The 22,561-nt window shown below is 39.2% G+C and overlaps 1 protein-coding gene across 2 annotated transcripts in view; it reads left to right on the forward strand.

The window, feature by feature from the left end:
• Window positions 1-22,561, forward strand: part of Egfrap (EGFR adaptor protein) — a 102,593-nt gene that overhangs the window by 23,773 nt on the left and 56,259 nt on the right. The gene's annotated exons all lie outside the window — the stretch shown is intronic.

Consider the following 22,561-nt stretch of genomic DNA (forward strand, 5'->3'; position numbering starts at 1 on the left):
AAATTTATCTATCATCTCATATCCTTAAAGGATGCCCCTCTCCCATCGCTATGGTTTTGCCATTTTCTGTTTATCTTTCTTGTATCTTTTCCTCGTTTTTGCTTACATTACAAGCGGAAATTTGATTTGTTTCTGATAAATGCCATTTATTTTACTTGTTTAAGTCGAATGCCGGGAAGCGAGACCCTAACTTGCCGTGAAATTCAATTGCCAAATTGATTCAGCTTTTGCGCTTCCATCGGAAAGCTTCCCCCCCGCCTGCTTCGCCGCTTGAGCCACAGATAATTGAATGATTTGAATTTTTATATTGAATTTGGCTTTATACATAGCTGAACAGCACACGCCCATTTTTCGGTTAACAGCGGACTTTCATCATATTTGGCAGTTGTGTGAAGTCCTTTTTTATTCAGCGTGGGATTTTTCTATTAAAATGGAAATTGTAGGCGAATTGGAAAATTGCTTATCAATTGGCGGCGGGGCATATGCTTCAAGGATCAAACGGAGGCTAAAAATTGATTTTTCCCAACGCCCCCATAGATATTTTTTTGTTAGGCTCCCCCCCGCTGATATTTATGCTGCAATTAAGCATTAAATTAAGTTTTTCACTCCGCCACGAACTTAATTGAGTTGTATGTGTGAATTTCATTCCCATGCAAGTCCGGGGGTGAAGAGGTCTCCCCTTCGTTTGGAATTTAATTTAATCCAGTGAAGCGTTACGCCGCCAGAAAATGCATAGCGAATTTTTTTCGAGAAACGCTCTTTTAATTGCTTGTTCAAGGGAATTAAAGACAACTGCCCGCCCGCATGATGATGTAACCTTATGGAAACAGAACCCTCCTTCATCTGCTGCTACATTTAATGATCTATCTGCCAAGGCAGACACAATGTCTGAGAGCGAACTCTACTGTTATCGAATGGAAACTAATGGCAAGGTGCACTCGAGAACCTTTTGTGGTTGAACTAAAGAACAAAGCGCAACTATTACTTATTGGTTCGGGGAAGGCAACTGGAACGGAGCGGCAGAAGGAAAACCCTCTCAAGTGCCACCTTTGTTTCGCAATCGAGTTTCGATTCAAAAGCAATACAAACACGCACTGCGGGTGCCACTTCAGCCAATACAAAATGGTAATGGAAATCGAAATGGGAATGAAAATGGGAACCGCTTGAGAAACTGCGTCACCATAAATTGTAATTACCCGGAATTCACGCGACCCGGAGTCTAGGAAGAATAATACCGAAAATAAAGTGTCAAGGGGCGTATGCAGCGACACTTTTCGAGCTCCTCCTCTCTAGCTCAGCGCCCGCTGGCATCAGGTATTACCGCCTGCTGGTTGAGGGTCTTGCGATGTCACTAGTGATGGGTCAATGACAAGCGATAGTTTTTTTTTACATATATAATCTATAAGGATAAAGTCAGTTAACTAAGTTAATCAGCGATACAAGACAGCTAAAGGATTATTATAGCAAGCTCTTCAGAATGGATTACTTGGGAGAATGTCAGAGAGAAGAGTATTTATGGGAAACCTTTACTTCTTTAAGTAAATTAGAATAGGTAACCTTTTCAGCTTGTAAATTCTAAATTCTACGTTTATTCTTAGACTTATCTAGCTTAGTAATTTACGGTACCATCTCTAAAACCTAAAACACATGTGTCACATGACCTGAAGACGTTTACAAATGAATTAGGCCAGTCCATCGACGGCTGCTTAGAGCGCAGGCGCACAGCTTGAGGTCGTGGCAGAAACATAAAGCGAAAAACTTCATGCCAGACACACTGACGCAAACCACATGCTGACTTTTTCCAATTTTCCACGGCTGCCCCCATACTAAAACCCGAATGTGAAAGAAAATACACCCAGACCGAAAGGGAAGAGCATTCCAAATGCAAAACGTGTGGCGATGGCGAAGACCCTTGCACACGTTCGCATGTGTTTGTCAGCTGTCCCAGAAAGAGACTCATCATCAGCTCATATCATCCAAGAAGGGAAACTGCCTTCGAGGAGCGCAACAAATGGTTTAAAATTAATAACAAAATACAGTCGCTGACAGTAATTGAAGTGTGACATACTTTTAATGTGATTACGAGAGTCAAAACTTGCCACGAATACTGATGAGATTACAAAAGCGGAATGATGTGTCAGCGGCAGCAAAAGCTAATTAGTTTTTCCCCTACAAAAAGCCAGCGATGATGGAATTACAATGTGTTGTAAACACAAATATACTAATTTTCTTGAATTTAACAAGTTAGTTTCTGTATTAAGTAGGAAGTGCCATGATTAACTCTTCTAGAAAGTCTAAACCTTCATTTCCTTCCCAGAAGAAATGTAAAGTAACTTAACTTGTCCTTAAAAACTATTTCCGAAATGCAATTCCTTAAACGACGAGCTCTCACATCGTAAAATTAAATCGCACCTTTGCCTTGGTTTACCTGGAGGGGAAAACTCTGTTTGGCAAAGGCCATATCAATAATTCGGAACTTGCGGCAAACATAAAAGTCAAGAACTTAATTTCCAGCTGCTGTCATTTTGTAAAAACAATATTCTGTTTTATGACTTTTTCGAGAGTAAAGTGGAAAGTGGAAAGTGGAAAGTAGAGAGGGAGTGAGTGGCATGAACAACTTTTCGATATCCGTGGCTATATCCGGTCTCTTGCACACACACAGATGTCGGGTGGCTGCCACTTTGTTGGCTTTGTGTGTAAAGTCGCAGCTTAAAGCAAATAAAATGCGAATGAAAATGTATTTTATGCATGTTGATGCTGTCGTCAGTGCATTGTTTTTCCAAGGACAACAGACACACCACAGACACACTCACACACCGTTTCACCTGCACACACATCACAGGACTCTGGAGGGGGGCACACGTGATGTTTGCCTGCCAACAAAGGAAACAAAAAGCGAAATGTTTCTGCTGTAAACTGCTTAGCTCTCAAGAAAGAGAAACAGTGTCCCCGAAGAGCTCAAGCCCAAGGATTGTATTTGGATTAATTCGTAGAAGGACCTTAGTTAAACAGATCAAGGCATTAGCCAAAATATTTACTTTCCATTTCCGGTTTCAGGATATATTCCCTATAGTTAGTATTAGTAATAGGTTTTACTAGAGTTATTCTTAGGGGTTTCTTGGTCATTTCTTAACTATAAACTAGATTTTTACTATAAATACTTATTTTCCTTGAAAGAAAACCATCTCAACCACTGTCTTCAACTCGTAACTGAGGCTTATCAGGTATCTGAAAGATCTATTTGCGGTTATCTTGGTCTTGGTCTTGGGTTTGGTTTGGTTTAGTTTCTGTTTGGTTTCGTGTGCCTCTCGGTTGGTTGTTTATTTGTTTGCATGTCGGAGCAACCGTTGTTCCCAGCATCAGCGTTTACATTTGCCCGGAGTTTGGCAAATAAAGTCGTTAAGCGGAAGCTGGAACTCCAAACTGAACTCTCGGGATGAAACTGAACCAAGGTGGGAGGTGGGTAAAAGATACAGATACTGATACAGGCGGTAGACCAAGTAGCAACTTGCATTATCTTGATGGCCATGGCTGCTGCCACGTTGTTGTCGCCATGCTCTCGTTGTCATGGCCTCGTACTTTCCCTCAGTTAATGCTGCCAATTCCGGGAGCAGCATACCAACTGACATGATAAACAAGCTAAACATGCCAAAAGCTGTCCTGGCCACTGGGACAACTACTAACTGCTGTGGCACGGTGAGAAAATGTCAATTAAATCCGGTTCTTTACCACTTATAGGTTATATTTTTTGAGTGGGAAATAGTATTACGTTTATAGGAAAACATTTTCAAGACTTATACTCGAATTGCATAAAAGTACAGGAAGAATTTATAGATTTCTCTGGGAATTACTCCTCTTACTTTAGTTATTCTTCTCGTATAATATAATTTATAATATATAATTTAATTACAGTTACTTCAACTTGTACTAATTTAAGCTCTCATCTCTGGCATTTACTTTATTTTCGCTCTGTGAGTAGGACCTGCTTATACTTGCTCCATTCTCGGCTGACAGCTCTTTTTTCCTGTCCTGTCTGTCTGTCGCTGGTTTGCACATTTATCCTGTTCCTGTTAGTGACACCTCCTTTGTCGCCCCCTTGTTTTGTCTGCATGTCACTCTTCATTCGCTGCCCTCCACCTCTCCACCTCTCAACGTTTTTCCCCCTCTAGTTTTCCCTATGTGAAATTCAAAGCAACTGCTTGCATGTCCCCCCCATTTTCCTCTCCACACACATTTGCTTAAAACGTGGAAATTGATTTTCTATTTTGTTGCTGGCGAGTTTTCCTGCAAGTTTTTTTGTTCCCTCCTCGCTTTTCCTTCTGCGCGATTGTCAGTGTCAGCTACACGTGATTGAGTCTTATCTTTAGTTTTGTCACTTCAATGCTGGCAGCTACTTTAAATGTCAGCACTCGATGGCGGACCAGGAGCCACCTCCCTTCCTCCCCGCGGCGACCCTCATCCGAATCCATTTACCAACACGTGCTGTTTGGCGAATTTTCCCGTTTTCCAGATGAACCCCGGGGGCGGAACGAAAGGGGTTGAGAAAGGGAGGTGACGTTGGTATCTGGTGGTATCCCTACTGCAGTGTCAAAGGGGCTTAAGGGAACTCCCCTCTCTTTTTTTTTTGTTAAGTGCAACACATGTCGTCACTTTGTTTTGGGATTTGCTTAAGAGATTGTTTTAAACATTACCGATAATTTCCAAAGGGAGTGCATAAAATTGGTGTTGGTTATTAAGCTTATATTCTAGAGTTTATTATAAAAAGGTCTTGTATTTAAGATAATATTCATATTTATTGATTCAAGAAATATCTGAAGAATTTTGTATTCATTTTGTATTTTATCAAAGTAAGACCTTCCCTCTAGTTGCTCTTAAATATCCTTAAAGCACCTGACATTACCTTAAGTTTCCCCCTCATCCTTGTTGATTGAGTGTGTCCGGCCCCTCTGGAAAAATCACTTTCAAACAATTTGCCTGAAAAATATTTGCTTACACATCAACAGGAAGTGCTTTTCCTTCCTGCCTATGATTTTCCATTTTTTTTTTGTAGGCTGCCACCACAAAGTTTGTTTAAGCCTGTATAAAAAAAAGAACCTGGCCCAAACCAAAAACCCCAAAAAACGCAAATATGCAAAGACATTGCGACGTAGAAGTTTTGCTGCCCCCTAACGCAATTTTTATGCCGCGTCCGTCGTTTTTTGTCGCTCTGGGAGCCATTAACGAGGGCCGACTGTTGGCCCACTCACGCACATTATGCCTCAAATTTATGTGATTAATAAATTTCCATAATTTTCATATACAAGGGACGAATGTCCTGTCTGTCAGCAATTTCAGAGCCACTGCCTCCGCTTCCTTCTATTTTGATTTTTTTTTTTTGCTTCCTTCGTTAATGGTCGCTGAGATTGTCCCAGATGAAAATTAAAGATTTTTCTGTTAAATGCCGGAGCGCATTTTTGCTTCGTGAGGGGTATTAAAATAAATATGCACGCTTAGTTCTTGGTGGCTGAGCAAATGAATAAAAATTAGTTTGCAGACCATAAAAAATTAGGCCAGCTTAAGGGAGATCCCACAAGGAGAGGCAGGGCGAGGGCCAGGGCACTCTGTGAAATTTATGACAGCTTACGCACAATGCATAAATCCTGGCAATTGTGTGCGATTTTTAATGCTAGTTAAATCGACTGAAAATGACAGTTTAATGATTGACATGCGCCGCGGTTGCCACTGTACAGTGAACCCCGTTCGGGGACATCCTTTAACTACCCAGTAGCAGTGGTGGTTAGAAGGGTATGCTGGGATTTGGGATAAGGTTTGTGAAACTTACTTAATATATTAAATGTAGGTACTGGATTTCATTGAAACTAAGCTAGCTAGGTATATATTTATCGGGAACTGTATCCTATAATATGGTACATATTTAGTCACAATGACTTAATATTTTGAATGTAGGTAATGGATTGATTTATTGAAACTAAACTAGATAGGTATATAGTTTTTCGGGAAATGTGTTCTATAATATAGCACATTTATAGTTACTATTGATAGATGAGAAAATGCTTGATTTTATGTAATTTAAACTCTCCTAAATAAATATTACAATCGCAAAAATGTATCTTAGGTATTCCCATAGTCTTGACACTGATAATTGTTTTTTTTTTTCTTTGTCCCTCTGCCGGGTTCATGAAACGTTTCAAATGAATGTCAACTGTCTGTCTGTCCGCCCGAATAACGAATACACTCGTTAAAGGGCATACGCCGGAATGAGTCCGGCGATTCCGCAATTTGTGGAGCGGAACACTGTGCGTCAGAGGGTTAGTCGGGCAACTTGGTATCCCGGTGGCCGGTTCCCGGTGCGCGGTGCCGGGTTTCTGGGTTCTTCGCATAGTTGGACAGTCGAGACCCCAGCACGCCCACTTGTCAGTTGTCAGTGGCACAAAAGCAGCTCCGTACATCGTCATCGTCATCGTCAGCGTCAGCGTCATCAGCATCGTCATCAGCATCAGCATCAGCATCGGAATCAACATCAACATCAATGTCAATGTTTATGACAGGCGCAGAGGATTAGCGGGTTACCCATTCGGAACCGTTTTAACCCTCCATGACTCGGATGCTTCTTGTGCAAGGGGGAGAGTTTGGAGTTACGCAAAATGCGCATAGTTCGAATATGTACACTCGAAGAAATTAGCATACGATGCGGTTCAGTAAACCAGAAGCGTTCGGCTCTGTTGAATTCAATTTATGATGCATCGCAAGGGGATATTTGAAAGAAATATGTGAGATAGTCGATCGAAAAGATATATAGGTTATAGGATATATCAAACTATGGTATATTTTAGAATTTGGATACTTTTAAAAGTAAGCAACGATTTGACGGTTGTGTTTGAATTTTAATGCATAAGTACTGGAAAATAATTTTAAATTGATTTTAAGAAAGATATTAAAGAAAGCGTATCCTTTATTGAAGCCTCTTGTTGCTTATTTTTTGATTTACGTATACTTTCTGATATTTATTATTCTTTATAGATGATGGAGTACTTTAAACCTTTGTTTATTTCAATTTTAACAACTTTTTTGAGTGATTAACGACTTGATTTAAGTATTTTCTTGGCCTGTAGCTTCAAGGTTCTCCTCTGCATCATTTACTGTCTCCATTTCGAGCTCCTCCTTCGACTGCATTGCGCTTGTCAATCAGCGTCCCTTGTTGAGAATGACGAAAAGTGCATAATGTGGGGGTCACATTCTACTGCAACCTAGAGGGAGGGGAAGGGAGGAGGGAGAGGGAAAACCCAATGGGTGTGGGGTGTGCGATGTGTTCAAGTGGCCTGCGGAATAAATCATGCGTGCTGACCGAACGAACGACCTCCCACTGCTGAATTCCAACTTCAGTGGACTGCGGACAACAGACGACAAATGCGACCACACTTGAAGCTGCATTAAGCGAGGAAGTAACGAGAGTTCAGGACCCACAGAGAAAGAAATATATATATTTTATTTAATTTATTATTATAAATATTTCTAGAGTTCTAGACTAACAATGAAAGTATAAAAGTGTTATAAAAGTGGGAGAGAAGAGTTTATATATTTATTCTTAATCTGTAACATTTGCAGACATTAAAGGGTTTTGATAACAGAACTTATATTTCTATGAAAATAAAATATTTACCAAGACTTCCGGTAAGTTCAGGAGAAATAGACTAGATTAGGATACCAAAACGTAATTTAAATTATTAGCAATAAATGTATAAAAAGTGTTAGACTACGTTTAAAGCATAACTTATACAAAATCAAACCCAAAATAATTTTTTCTGTGCACTTTGCGGTATATTTTCTCTCCAATCCCCGCCTCAATCATAGCTGACTGATCTTATTGTTGATAAATGCAGCATTTCATTCACTGTACAACTCAAGTCTCAGTCAGAATGCTCAATTGTTGTCTGTATGTGGCATGAAAATTCGACAAAAACTCACTTGAGACAAATTGTGAATATGTTTCAAGAGGAGGGAAAGAGCAGCAGCAGCATCAGCATCATCGTCTTGAAGTGCGCTTAGCACAAATTTCTGTTTTGTTATGGAAAATGTTTTATTAGCAGCCACAGAGACGGAGAGATACGATTCTCTTTGGGGAGGTTGCATGGAAACTGTCGCGTAGGCGTTTGATTCGAGCCGCTAGATGAAGATTAATTGCGTTCTATAGACACACACAGAGAAAAGAGGCCAACGGGGGAGGTCACTCCACCTCATTATTCCCTCTCTGATCTGCTCTTCTGTATAGATAGGAGCCATCCATAGTAGTATCGAGTTGCAAAGCCTGTTAACTGGAGCGGAATAAGCTTGCAACATTTTAGAGAGCTGCACACGGGGGTTACCTTTGACGACAGTGATGACATAATCTCATCGCGATATGGCGACCGTGAGATAAACATCGAGGAGGTATCATTACAGAAAGATTTGCAGTCATGGCAACGTGAGGGGGAGATGTACTTCGAGGGTTGCAAAAGTCAGCCAAGTGTAAAACAAGCCGAGCACACGTGGACAGGACACACGCCGGTTTTTGGGGGAGAGACTAGCACTCACCATCCCAGCAGTCAACAGAAATTATAATAACAGTAATTACCAGCAAACCAACAGACCATCAGGGTTCCCGGACCGAACCAAGGATCAAAATGGGGGATGGGGGGCAAAAGTACTTCGGGAAAACTTACGTGTTTCCTACAATCAAATTTATAACTCAAGTGCAGGACACCAACCCCCACGACAATAAAAGCAACAGGAAGTGGATGTGGCAATCGAACCGCAGTACACTTGACAAAGGAAATTCTATATTGATATCAATCTAATAATTCTCAAAATATTTTACGGAAGATTTGGAATAATTTCTGAAAAGAGCTCTTTTAGTATTTATTTTGAAATGAATTTTTTTAATTTTAGCATTAACAAGAAAGAAAACTAATTTCGGTAAGCCATAGTTTATTTACCCTTTCTGTTTGGAATTAAATTATGGATGAATTATGGGATCAATTCCTAAATCGATTATACCAAAGTTTCAAAAAATTGGATTCTCTGAATCAATATTTGTATGTGAATTTTTTTAACGACAAATCAACATATAAAATACTCATAACTAAGCAAAAAACGCATTAATTTCAACTCGGAAAAATATGTTATGTTAGTTTTTTTTAGCTTATTAAAACTGCATACTCAATTCAAAATGTCAAAAAATTTAATTTTTTCCCCAAAATTTTGTCAATTTCATCAAAGAAATTTTGAAAAAATTTTTATAAATTTGTTTTCTGCCCGGAGATGTTTAGATTGATTCGGCTATTTATGGTGATCTAGAATAAATGACTAAAATTGTAATACCCTGCAAGGTTCTAATAACTAATTTTTATGCACTAAACTTAGAAATTAAAATGTTTTTTTCAGGGAACCTTCCACTATTGAAAAATCTGCAATATCTTTCTATATATCTTTTATTATTTGATATAATTAGGTAAAGATAATCATTTTGTCGTAAGTAAACAATATTTCAGTTCAATTTTTAGCTCTAATATTTAGTAACCGATTATTTTTATCTCTGTATAAAATCAACCCCAAAGGGAGGGAAGGATTCGAATTGAACTAGGAATAGAAATCGGAGTCTATGTAAAAGTTAGTTGCATGTTTCGCTTGTTGCAGTCGCCGTTGATAAATGAGGCCACGTGCCTTATCAGCCGGGAATATAACAAGCAGCGGACGTAGGATATGTAAAAATAGAGCAGCCCTTCCCGGAGACAGAGAGTGAGATCACGTAGAGCCCCCCTCGAAAAGTCGGCAAACCATACCCCTGATTATGCAGCCGGGCAAAATAGATGCGAGCTGAACACGAAAACCAATTTGTAAACGACAAATGCAGACGAGGGGCGAGTCACGGGTCGGCCACTAATGTGGCATGCAAACACACAAATGCATTCAAAATAACGCCAATAATAATAAACTCGAATCGAAAGTGCAAACAGTGAACTTTCCAAGGAGACAAATTGCCAGAAAAAAAGAAAGTAACCCTCATCTTTGAAAACACTGCGGGAAAAGTATGGGAGAATATTGAAAATATCATATTTTTGGAGCTTAATATTATAAAATCTATATCATACTGTATTTCTGATTATCAATTTAAAATTGTTTAGATTTTTTACAGTCAAAACTGAATTTTTAAACATTTAACAATTTTTCTCTTAAAAAGGAGTATTGAAATATATTTTATTTAAAGGCAAAAATTATCTTAAAAATATTTACAACATTTTCGAAGACCTCTTAGTTATTTTCCAACAGTGAAACCCTTGACGAAGCCCTTGTAAGTTGCGGGCATCCACATCCCCAGGGACTTTGGTTACTGTACCGCAGGATATTCTATCCTGTCTGCTCTCCTCCCTCACAGGACTCACCTTTTATCGGGCTTTCATCAATTTGATGGTCTTCTGCTTTTCTTTTTTTTTTTCCTACTTTACCAATCGGACAAAGCGCGTGTCCCGAGAACGTTTTGAATTAATTTAATGCCCCGTGCCCGCCGCCAGATGATGGCCCAAAAGACCATGTCGCGTCAACATCATAATTCAAAAACTTCATTCGAAAACATGACGTTTTCATTTCGGCACGCGTCTCACCCAAAAGGAAAAATGGAAAAGGAAAAAAGTTCCTTTCATTCATTCAATCGCCGGAGGGTTGAAAAAGTTCTGAAACGGTGTGAAACTCGCCAGCGGCGCTTGCATAATCATAATTTCATTTCGCCTTTAAGTGCTGAGAAATTGTGTTTATGTTTAGTTTAATTTGCAGTTTTCAGCCGAGACGAGGGTGAAGCCTAAATGGGGTTCTGTCATGCAAAAACAAGTAACTAAAAAAATAGAGTAGGAATAACATAACTAAGAAGGGCAAGAAGCCACTTAGAACTATTTTTAATGAGACCTCAAAATATGAAACCAGAAAGTTATATTTTCTTGCCATAAATTAATGTCTGAAGGAGCTGCTACATGTATTTATTTAATTATTATATACTCTTATATCTTAAAAATAAAGACTGTAATAATTTCTAAAGTGTAGGAACTGCAATAAAACCCATCCTCAATTCAAAGACCGTGGCTTTTAGTGTCCTTTTGGCTTAGTCCTCTGTCAGGCATGAAATTGCAGGCCAAAGCCATCACCATATAGGGTTGAACAAGACAGAGTCCTGTCTAGTTTGGTGGTTTCTAATAGACCTGATTGATGACTCAGCCTGGTGGCATATGTTCTGCCAAAAGTTTAAGCCCGTGAGCAGCTGCTAAAAGCAGCTCGACGGAAAGCCGCTCCCCAGGGACCTTAAGCTTTAAACTTAAAACCAAAAAAAGAGAAAAAGTTGAGGCTCTAATGCCACATAAGCTGCCATTAAGGCATAGCTGTCAGTTCCACACGCTCACCTTGCCCGACACAGCCATTAAAAGTGAATAAAAATCAATTTAATAATTTAAGCTAAAGACTTTTTCAATTAAAGGCAGTGACAGGATACCGCAGACGCAGACTTAAGCCGCTGCAGGACATCATGGTCGGCAGGACACCTTTTATGGTTCTGCGGAGGAGTGGTCAGTCGGCAGAGATGAGGCAATGGAGCGGAAATCGAAACCAATAAATTTCACAAGTCTGGGAAATTATGAAAATCCTAATTGAAGTGAGGAGAGTATATAAATTTCAAGGATGTGCAGGTTTCCTCGTCCCTCTCCGCTCTTTGTATCGATTTACCTGGCCGGCAAAAGAGGAAACATTTTTATGGAGGCGTTGGCTGCTAATGGCATTCCTAATTGGTGGGCAGGCGGCTATTTTTCCTGGTACAATAATGCGGGTTCCTTTGATGAGATCTTAGAACAGGACACACACGATTAAAGATCTCTATAAATAGTAACCTTGAGCGAAATTATGGCAACTTAAACCCTGCAAGGATATAATTATTCGCATAGTTTAGGTCGATATTTATATATATTTATATATATGTATGACGATTTTTCTTAACCTACAGCTTAAAGAACTCATAACTAAGCTAAAAATGCATTAATTCCAAATCGGAAAGCTGTTCTGAGCTAGTTTTTAATAGGTTAAAAAACCCTTATACCTAAATTACATTTTACATTTTTTTAAATTTTTGTCAAATTTTCAAAATATCAAATAGGTCAAAATGTTCCCTTAAAATACTGAAAAAAAATTTAAGAAAAAAATTTTCTTTCCTACATGCCTAGAAAGATTCGCCTGTTGATGCTGATCAAGAATATATATGGTTTATAGGGTCGGAAATGACTCCTTCACTTAGTTTTAAGCTTCTGACTAAAGTTATAATACCCTGAAAGGGTATATACTATATATATATATTTATATGACTATTTATCTATAATAAAAAACTCATAACTACGCCAATTTCGCATTAATTTCGATTCGGAAAGCTGTTTTGTGCTTGATTTTAAAAGGTTAACACATCTGCATACCTAAATTTAATTTTTGAAGTATTACAAATTTTGTCAATTTTTCAAAACGTCAACAACGTAAAATCGTGTTATTAATTTTTGAAAAATTTTCTCAAAAATTATTTTTCTTTCCTAGTTGCCTAGAAAGATTCGCCTGTTGATGCTGATCAAGAATATATATGGTTTATAGGGTCGGAAATGACTCCTTCACACTTTTGATACGATTCAAACAATATATATAAGCCTTCATTTCATTGAATATAATACAAGATATATTCATATTAATAAATCAACAATTACAATTTAAATCTCCCATAAATCAAAATATATTTTGTTTTCAAAATAAAATGCAATCAAATATTTATTGAACCCTATTCACATGCTCCCTTCAATATATATTTTGCCTACCGCTTCAAATTGGAGCCGTCAATTTTTTAAACACCAAAATCTAGATATAATGCCTGTGCCAGAGAAGCCGGGAAAACTTTTATCGAAAAGGCTGAGGAAAATCAGCAAATAATAACCGAAGTGTCGCGCTTGATTTATGTGATTTGTTTGGCGCTGCTTTTCGGAATGTAGGTGCCAGGACTCGTGTGGGTGGTGTGTAAATGTGCCTTTAATGGCGCTTTGTCATCATCAACATTTGTCCTTGGGCCGAGTGCGTAGCCGGCAGGCAACAGGATATGATTTATGTCCTCCATTTCTAGGCGCCCACATATGTGTGTGTAGTTTGCTGTGCATGTGTGTATTTTTTCGGTGTTTTTTCCGCCCTTTTTGTGAAAAAAGCCACAGAAAAGCCACAGCTAACTTGGCTTTCTGTCTGAACTTTTTCCGCCTTTCTAGCATTGGCCTAATGACAATTTTTCATATGATTTGCTGGTTCACTGACTTGCCCGATTTCCAGATAATAAAGAGGGGAAAAAGTCCCAGCTCCTAATCATAATTTATATAGACTTTTGCTTACACTTATTGTTGTGCTTGATTTATGCGATTGCTAAACTGAATGTTCATCTGATTCGATTTTAATGCGGTCCAAAACCCATGGACTCCTAATGATGTTGAAGTTTTTGATGTGATGGACTTTGATTTGGACCCTCGAGTGCAGCATTGACTAGTGATTGATTCGATGGCATTGCTTCAGTTGCAGTCAGAGTTTCAATGCTTAGAAATGCATTTTTCTTGATTCTCTCGAGTCGTAAATCATATTTCTCTTGACATTTCAACCCGGTCTCAATTGCCATCTTCTCGAAGGAGATATTTTATTTTGTCTCATTGTTTACATAAGCCAATTTGATTACGCTCCATTGACAATTGAATGGCAAGCCAATCAATCACAACTATTCCCGACTTGGCCCAGAAAACAATGAGAACTGCATAGTTTTTGCAATTGAAATGCAATCTGCGAAGACGACGACGACGACGGGGAAAATCTCTGTCCGGGTCAATAAAGTAATTGAGACTGGCGTCGCGCTGGCGGAGTGTGAAGAGCGGAGGATGAAGGACGAGGGACTGAGGATGAAGGGCGGCAGGATAAGCAAACAAACCCGAAAGGGTTGCAAATGGATGCGGGCTCTGCATTTATGCAAATGATATGGAGCAGCAGTATACACAATCAGATACAGTTAGTACTCGCTCACAATTAAGTGGGAAAGCGGTGATATATATATTTTTTATACACACTAAAAGGGGGAAAAAAGGTCCTTGAAATATTTAAAAAGATAGAATTAAACTCTATACTCATTTGATATAAAAGAACATTATAAAAACTTTCTAAAAGGAGACTTGTTGATATTTTAAAACCTATCTTTATTGCTTTACTCACGCTGCCATCTCTACTCAGTGTTATTTCATTTGTGGTGCCATTGGGATGACTGAGTGACAGAGAAGTAAACAAAATATTTACACAGGGGCTGAAACCAGCTCACATTTAAAAGACATCAACACGAAAAGGGTTAAAACGATGCATTTGAATTACCAAAATAAACAAGGAATACGAAAATACTTTAGAGCTGCGATCGTTGGACTAAAGGGGGTTAATTGGACCGCTTGGCATCCAGTAAATGTATCTGAGAGATACGGGGACTGACAAGTCTCTCACTCTTTCGCTGCTTATGACAGCTGTCTGAAAGTTTTCTCGTGTTCCGAATTTGAAGAGGAATTATGATTGGGGCGTCGGTTCATTAAACCCATGACGCTTGGTATTTTCTTTTAATTTACTTGCAGACAGCAGGCAACATTGTTCGGGCCGCCTGCTGACGGCACCATTTAAATTGGCCATTGTGCCAAAGGATATATGGTGTAGATATACGTTCGCGCAAATGAAATACAGGTAGTCCTGATCCTGCAGCTGCCCTGGAGAGAGACACAGAGAGAGGGGCACTGAAATTGACTTTTCTGACTCTGATTGTGTGTGCTGCATGTTGCGGTTGATACAAAGGGAAAACTCATTATTTCTCGTTTTGTTTTCCATTGCAACGTCATTAACGGTTGGGTTCCTAGCCTGCTCCTATAAATTCCCCTCGGGCTGTGCCAAAAAACATTTCATTTCGGGTCTAGGTCTCGTTGAGTCCTTGAATGCGACAATGGGACCCAGCCGGGACTCACCCATCATCCTAGACAGCGGCGCTCTCAAAATGTCCAGACAGTCAGGCACTTCTTTTTGTTCGTTCGGTCCCTTCTCTTATTTTATTTTTTGCATTGTTCCAGTTTTTGGCATTGTTTCCGCATTTTTTCCACTCGCCGGGCAGCCTTGAAAATTTGAGAAAAAATAGTAAGGAATAGGAAAGTAAAGGAGTCTGCATTCGCAAGGACATTCTCATTGCTTTCCACTTGAAAATCGCATTAAGCGTTGTTCTGGCCAGGGAGACTTAGTGAAAATCTGGGATACATGTGACATTTTACCGGGGATTAGGTCATAGGTGAGTCTGATGGGATAACAAGAGGCGTGTGTGTGGGATGCGCTACTGAAAGAAGCCTTACAAACTTTCTATACACAAAAACATCTTGCAAATCAGGGAAAACATCGAGGAAACTTTTTCTTTTGCTGGACAAACAAAATCAACAAACTAAGTCCAAGTTCACTTAATTTTACTAAAAGGTCCATATGCTGTGGGGTCCTTGAAGATAACTCAATTTCCACTGATTACCCTCATGACTCACATCAAAAAGGGGATTATCTATTGCTGCATCTTCTTTGGTTTTTTTGTTTCTGGAAATATATAATATGTGTATGTATTTTTATGTCTAAATTTCATTAATTCCAAACAAACAGGAGGCGCCCATATCGAAAATTACAAGTCGCACTTCCTGCGACCCAGGGAACGGGAAAAATATCAAATTACATCCTCATCTCTCCTCATATTCAAATGTTCGAAAAGGCTGGAAGAGGCGGAGAAAAGTAGTCAAAGTCTGGCTCTGGCAGCTGCCCCGAGGTTCCGAGACCGGGCCATTAATTTCCCGGGGAAACGGGCAAGGCGACGGGCTAAGTAAAGGATAACAAGCCTAACGACTGCACATGTCTTCATCTTGATTATGGCAAACGCACACGTACCTCTCAGGACTCTCAGGACTCTCAGCCTCTTGTAAATGCACCTTTAAGGGTCGCGCCCGAAAGTCGCGACAAGGGACAAGGCGGGATGTCCTGGTGTCCTGTCTCAGTTTCAGTAAGACCCGAAAGAGGACCCAGAGTTCAGGGCACACATTTATATATTTTTTATGCTTAAGCTGCAAGTGTGACATTCTCACTTGGCCATGACACCTACTGCGCATGGAGCCCTAGCATCCTTTTCGTTTTCCTTTTGAGAAATTGTCACACATTTGTTCTTACTCTGGGAAATATTACACGGGTCCCCCCTAAGCCTCTCACTCTCTCATTTCTATTTCTTTTGATTTGTGTTCCCATCTTTTGTAGTTCATTAATCTTGGCCGGGTTTTCCCTCAGTCAGATGAAATTTCCAAGCTCATACGGGGAAATTGGGTCACTAAGGCAGTCGTTACTTGGCTAGTGGCGGTCATTAAGAGCCAACAATCAAGAGTTTTATATGGCTTTTATCCCAAGGGAAGAAACCCAGTGAAAAAAGGGAAAATTTTTGATTAAAAAATGAATTAGAACAAGAAAGGAAGGTAACTTCGGCACGCCGAAGTTTATATACCCTTGCAGATAGAACTTCTATGAATAGGAAACTATACAATATAAATTATATATATTTGTAATAAAAAACAACGAAGTACTACCTGCTTTCATTTCATTCACCTATACATATTATATTTGCAGTTTTACATTCACAGATTTGCATTTTCCCTCTACATCAAACGATCGTTTATATGGCACCTATATGATATAGTCTTCCGATTTTCATGAAATTTGACACAAAATTTAAGACTAATATAAAATGGCCATACCTTAAATTTGATGAAAAGCAGCTGAAAACTGAAAAAGTTATAAATTTAATTGTATTAATTTCTCGATCGTTCCTATGGGAGCTATATGATATAGTAGTCCGATTTTCATAAAATTTTATGCAAAATTGTAGAATATAGTAGAATGGCTATATCTGATCCAATTCTATTGAAAACTGAAAAAGTTAAAAATTTTTTTGTAAAAATTTTCCGATCATTCCTATGGCACCTATATGATATAGTCGTCCGATCCGGCCCGTTCCGACATATATACGAGTGAGAGTATATAGAAGGCTAACTACAAAGTTTCATTCAGATAGCTTTAAAACTGAGAGACTAGTTTGCGTAGAAACGGACAGACGGACAGACGGACAGAAGGACAGACGGACAGAAGGACAGACGGACAGACGGACAGACGGACATGGCTAGATCGACTCGGCTGTTGATCCTGATCAAGAATATATATACTTTATATAGTCGGAAGAAGAAGAATACATATTGTACTGCTTAAAATTAATGGAAAATACTTGAAGAATTTTCATCGGTTGAAATTCCATTAATTACAAAATCTCATATGGAACTTATTCAGAAATAAAGTGCACACCCCTCAGATGCTTTGACATTCGAATAATGTTTTGTAACCTCTGTGCGTTATCATCCAATTTTAAATCTGTTTTGTTTTCCTATCGTTCCGGAATAATCGCAAAATTTTCGGCAAACCCCCGAGAGTCCTTAAAGCAAACTGCAGGCAGCTGTTCGCACTCTCGGGATGCTATCTCCTACCGTATCTCTTGACAACCCAAAACAAAGGAAAACGGCACCTCTTACTCTCTATCATCTATCAGATTTTCCGATCGCGATAACGCTTCACTACTTCCGGGCTGGGAAAAATGGAAAACGGGCTGGCAAAGGGGCTCTATAAAAAAGGTTCACAACCGCAGAACGCCACTTGGGCCGTTCTTCACGGTACGAGTTTTCCAGTTTACCATTTTAATGGGCATGAAAAAACCGAACCACTCGGAGTCCTCGTCCTCGTCCACGTCCTATCAAAAATACACATAAAAAAGAAACCCTCGTACGCCAATTACGATTTATTTGTCTGTTCTGAAGTGCAGAGGTAAATAAAACCCCGATCCTACCTCCATAATGCGGCGATCCGAGGTCGTGTTCCACCTTATCGAGCACTCTCTGCCCTATAGTTTTTTATATATTTTGTGGTTGATTTCTGTAATGCGGTTGCTGTGCATAAATTTATTCGTTCTGGTTCGGGAAAAACAGGGTCACACTTTGCTATCACAAAACTGGCATTTTGTCACGTTTTTTATGGGTTCTGGCTATGGGTTTTCCACATCTCCTCGGCACTTTTCCAGCGATTAAATGTATCGTGCATCCAAATATGCTCATTTGAGGCGCACTTGGTCCGGGTCTTGGAAGTGCCTCTCTCTTTTTTAGTAATTGCCGTACAGGAAATTAGTTATTCATGTTGGGTTTGGGCTTAATTTATGCATCGCTATAATTGTTTGTGCTGCTGGAAAATCGCTTTCATTGTTCGGAACGGAAAGTTCTCGTTAATGTGGGCGTTATCGGAATCATTACGCAGAAGGAAAAAGAAAACAAACACACCATCGGGTAAGGGGAAGGGAAGAAAAACTCCACATTTGATATGTAACGAAACGTGTGAGAAATTCCCAAAAATGCAGCAGGCTTTAGTCTTCATTTTTTTATCGGAAGAAATATGGTAGACTCCGCCCCATTTTGAGGGGAAAAGAAAAGTTAAGTGAAGAAACTTTGGCTGACGTTTGATAAATGACTGATTGATCGGGAAGCGCCAGTATGAAACTATGGAAAATCAGAGATTTCTTCGGGGGCAGACACCCAAAGCCATGTCAAATAAAATTATCGCCGGGACAAGTTAATGTCCTATAAAATATGAATACCAAAATTTTCAGCTAAATCAAAACACAAATTAACAATGAAAATTATTCAAAATGCTTCATGTTAGCTCCCTCCCCTCAAAGAAAAATAAACCCAAAATGATTTATGACAATGGGGCGGGCGCAAAAATAAAAGGGGGAAAAGCAACACGAAAAGAAAAACCGAAACATATAAAACGAGAACAGAAAACATTGAAAATCAACCCAAACGCAAAGCGAAGCAATTAAAAAAAAAATCCGTTGAACTTGCCGGCAGTCGTAAACCAAAAACCAAAACTGGAGAAGGAAAATGGAGAATGGACAAGCCCCGATCCGAAAATCAAGGCCCCGAAGGCTTTGACAAGAGCAGAAAACAATTAAACTAAGATTTAATGGTTTTCACACATAATTCTGTGAGTCTTGTATAAAATAAAGGATTATCTAAGAACCCCAAAAACACACAATTGAAAGAGATAGAAACCGCATACCAGACCACCCCTAACAAATCATTTATAAAACATAATTGCTCCAAGTCACTTGAGAATCAGTTCATAGATAAAAGGAAAATGTGGAAAATCTTAACAAAGATCCCCAAGCCACACAAAGACACCGCAGGCGATGCATTTTTTCAATGGGATAATATTTTGGAATAATGATTCGAGTCGCCTTTCAGCTTCAAAGCATCTATAACTACGTTTTTAACACTTGCCCAGCGATCCAGCGACCGCCTGTCGAGCCCAAAAACCTGATCGAGTCAATAAATATACATTTACGAGTATTTTCCTTACGCGCTGCGACTATAAATTAAATCAGGGAAAACCCAACGGTTCGAACACAGCAATAACAAACAGAGAAATCCGAGACAGAGACTTTTCCCGTAGGCCATTTATTGCTCTCAATAATGAAGCCATTACTGCAGTCAATGCGTAAGTGCAAATGGCCATTAAAAACAATTTAAGGGGCGGTTCGCCCCATTTTCCCGGCGAAAGCATTTAGAAATATTGCAAATTACTGCAAATAATTGACAAACATTAAGTGCCGGGAGTGGAATGTCCTGACGAAAGCGAACAGCTGGGAAAATTTACGCAACACTCATGAGGAAAAATCAAACGCTCTTTGAAGATGGAAAAAATCCCAGACTGCGGCACAAAATTGATGTTATTGTGATGACAAATCAACCTCGGAGCCGGGAAAGCTTTCTATCTAATGAAACTGCAATTCACGAACGGCGACGCAGGACTTTCCCAGCTGCTCATGTCAGGGAGGGGGTTGCACTTGATTTATGTGCGAGGTTTCTCCCATCGAAAGTGCTTTCTCATCGATACAATGGGATGCTTTATTAAATGCTGCAACCGAATTCAATTTTCGCAACTGTTGCCAAAATATCAGCTTAGCTAAGTGGAAGGTCAATTGCACGAGGAGGGGGTGGAGAGGGAATTCCCTGTGCAGGGCGGAAAATTTGAACATTTGTTAAAGCGACTTATTAATGTTATAATCTAATTATAAATGGCAGCTCTGGCTCTGATTTTGGGATACACATAAAAAATAATTTGCTCGTGAGGGTGCAAAGTGCGGGTAATATTTCTATAGTTTTCTTTTTTTGAGGGATAAATATATCCAAATATGGGATTAATTGTAAGCTGGATATAGGTTTCGCATAAAAAAGGGATTTTAGTTTTTATTCGTTGATGATTTATTAGGGGTATACTATCAGGTATTAGCTGCAGCTGTTTTTATATTTACTGATTTAAATAACATTGAAAAAGTATGTCTTACTTTTTATATAAACAATAAATATATTTTTATTTAGTTAACTTGACATTAAACATTTGAATATATATTTATCGTGAATATATTAGTTATAATATTTTATTGTTCCTTAAAATACTCTCAGTACTCATCTACAATTTGTCTCATTTGAAAACAAATTTAATAACTATTATTCTCTTCAAAACCAAAAACTTTTTGCCACTCACCAAAAACAGTTTCAATTAAGTCGAAACTTGAAACTGAAGCTGATTTTGGTCAAGCCACAGAAACTCTAGGCGACAGGACTCCGCCAGGACTCGTCTATTGATGCCAGTTTCCTCCATCCTTCCGACGAGCTAATTAAGTAAACAAAAGGGGGGAAAACCTCTGAAGCCAAACCGGAGCAGCTCAATTAATAATAAAATGCGAAAATGGGAAAAACGAGAACGAGCCAAGCGCCAAGCACAGCTCGTAAACAAGCCACAAAAAAAACTTGAACTCATAATTTCCGGAGGTGCTAATAAGTTGCAAAATTATTTTCAATGAAAATGCACGCCGGGACATTGGAGGGAAAAGGGCGGCGGGGTGGCAGTGAAAAACTTGCCGGGGCAGCCGCAAAGTATAAAAAATTGACTTCAATTAAAGTGCCATAGTTGCCTGTATAAACAGCACACGGAAAAATGAAAAGCGCAAAACGGGAGTCGAAAGGATAATGATAATTACGGCCAGCCACGGTTTGAGGATGCTGGAAAATCCTAGGGAGCAATGGCGTGGGTCTTGGTGCTTTTCCGGCTGCTGAATGAGACTGCAAAGTTTTTGTGTTTATTTTATGCTCGTGCAAAAAAAAGAGACCGAAAAAGCGAAGCCAAGAGGATGAAAGTTTCAATGTAGTGCGGCTGATAAAGAGGAGAATGCAGAACAGGGAGTGGAAAATCAGCAGGAAGGGGGTTGGGGTGCTCTATGATAGTGGAAAATGCAACCCAGTGGGTGGGAAACATACGATTACGAGGACGTTAAACAAATAAGCAAAAGGCAATGTGTAAAAACAGCACAGAGAACACAGAGGCAAATGAAGAAGCCAAAAGTAGAACGCGCATCATGGACACACACACTCGTGTATGGGCAAGGACTCATTCAGGACATACGATCAGGATCAGAAGAATAGGATTTTTTCCATCGTATATAGCTATTTTAATTTAAATTACTAATTAGGCGGGGGATTTATTAGAATAAACATGGAATTGAAAACAATTATAATGAGCCTCTCTCTGCGCTTCTCAAGTTCTTAAGCTTAAGGACACATGTAGATAGATTTCACGGTTTTTTTGGAGACTCTAAATTATAGACATGGATAATAACTCATTAATCTTTGTTGATAACATTCTGACCATGACTATGCCCACGCCTTCCGTCAATACAGAAATGAAAAGTCAAAACTTGGCTGGGCTTCTGTCGCTGCCACTGGCTGCCCTTTCTGATTCAGATTCAGATTCTGATTTTGCCTCTGTTTCTGCTTCTTTTGCTGTCCAAACTGAATGACTCGCCAGCGGGCCAAGTTCTTCTCCGCTTTCCTTCGCCCCGTGTGCAACCACCACCACCACCCACTGGGGACTCAACTTGTTGAGGAGTGACGGATTCACTCGCTCGCTCAGCGACTTTCCTACCCCCGGGTTCATCGTCAGTCCGTCAGTCACTCAAACTCGCATTTCATTCCATTTCCATTTCATTCACTTTGCCGCAATGCCCAAAACAGCAATGTCTTTAGCCTTTTGCTGCTCCCTTTTGTTTCAGTGTAGTTTCCGTTGGTTGTAGTAAATTTTTCTCATTTCGCTTTTTGTTGGAGTGGTTTTAGTACCTTGTGCTCATTGAGGTAATGGGTATACTCGTTTTAGATAGAAATAAATTGAAATTTAATATTTATTAATTAAGGTGACCTTATCAAAATATTAATATAATAATATCTTTTGAACACTTTAAAATAAGCAATATTTGTTTTTAGACTTAGCTATAGATCTTAAGCATGAGTTTTACACCAACACCGAGAAG

The sequence above is a fragment of the Drosophila serrata genome, unplaced genomic scaffold (genome assembly GCF_035046125.1).
Source record: "Drosophila serrata isolate PLE 108 unplaced genomic scaffold, ASM3504612v1 contig_359, whole genome shotgun sequence".
Taxonomy (NCBI): Eukaryota; Metazoa; Arthropoda; class Insecta; order Diptera; family Drosophilidae; genus Drosophila; species Drosophila serrata.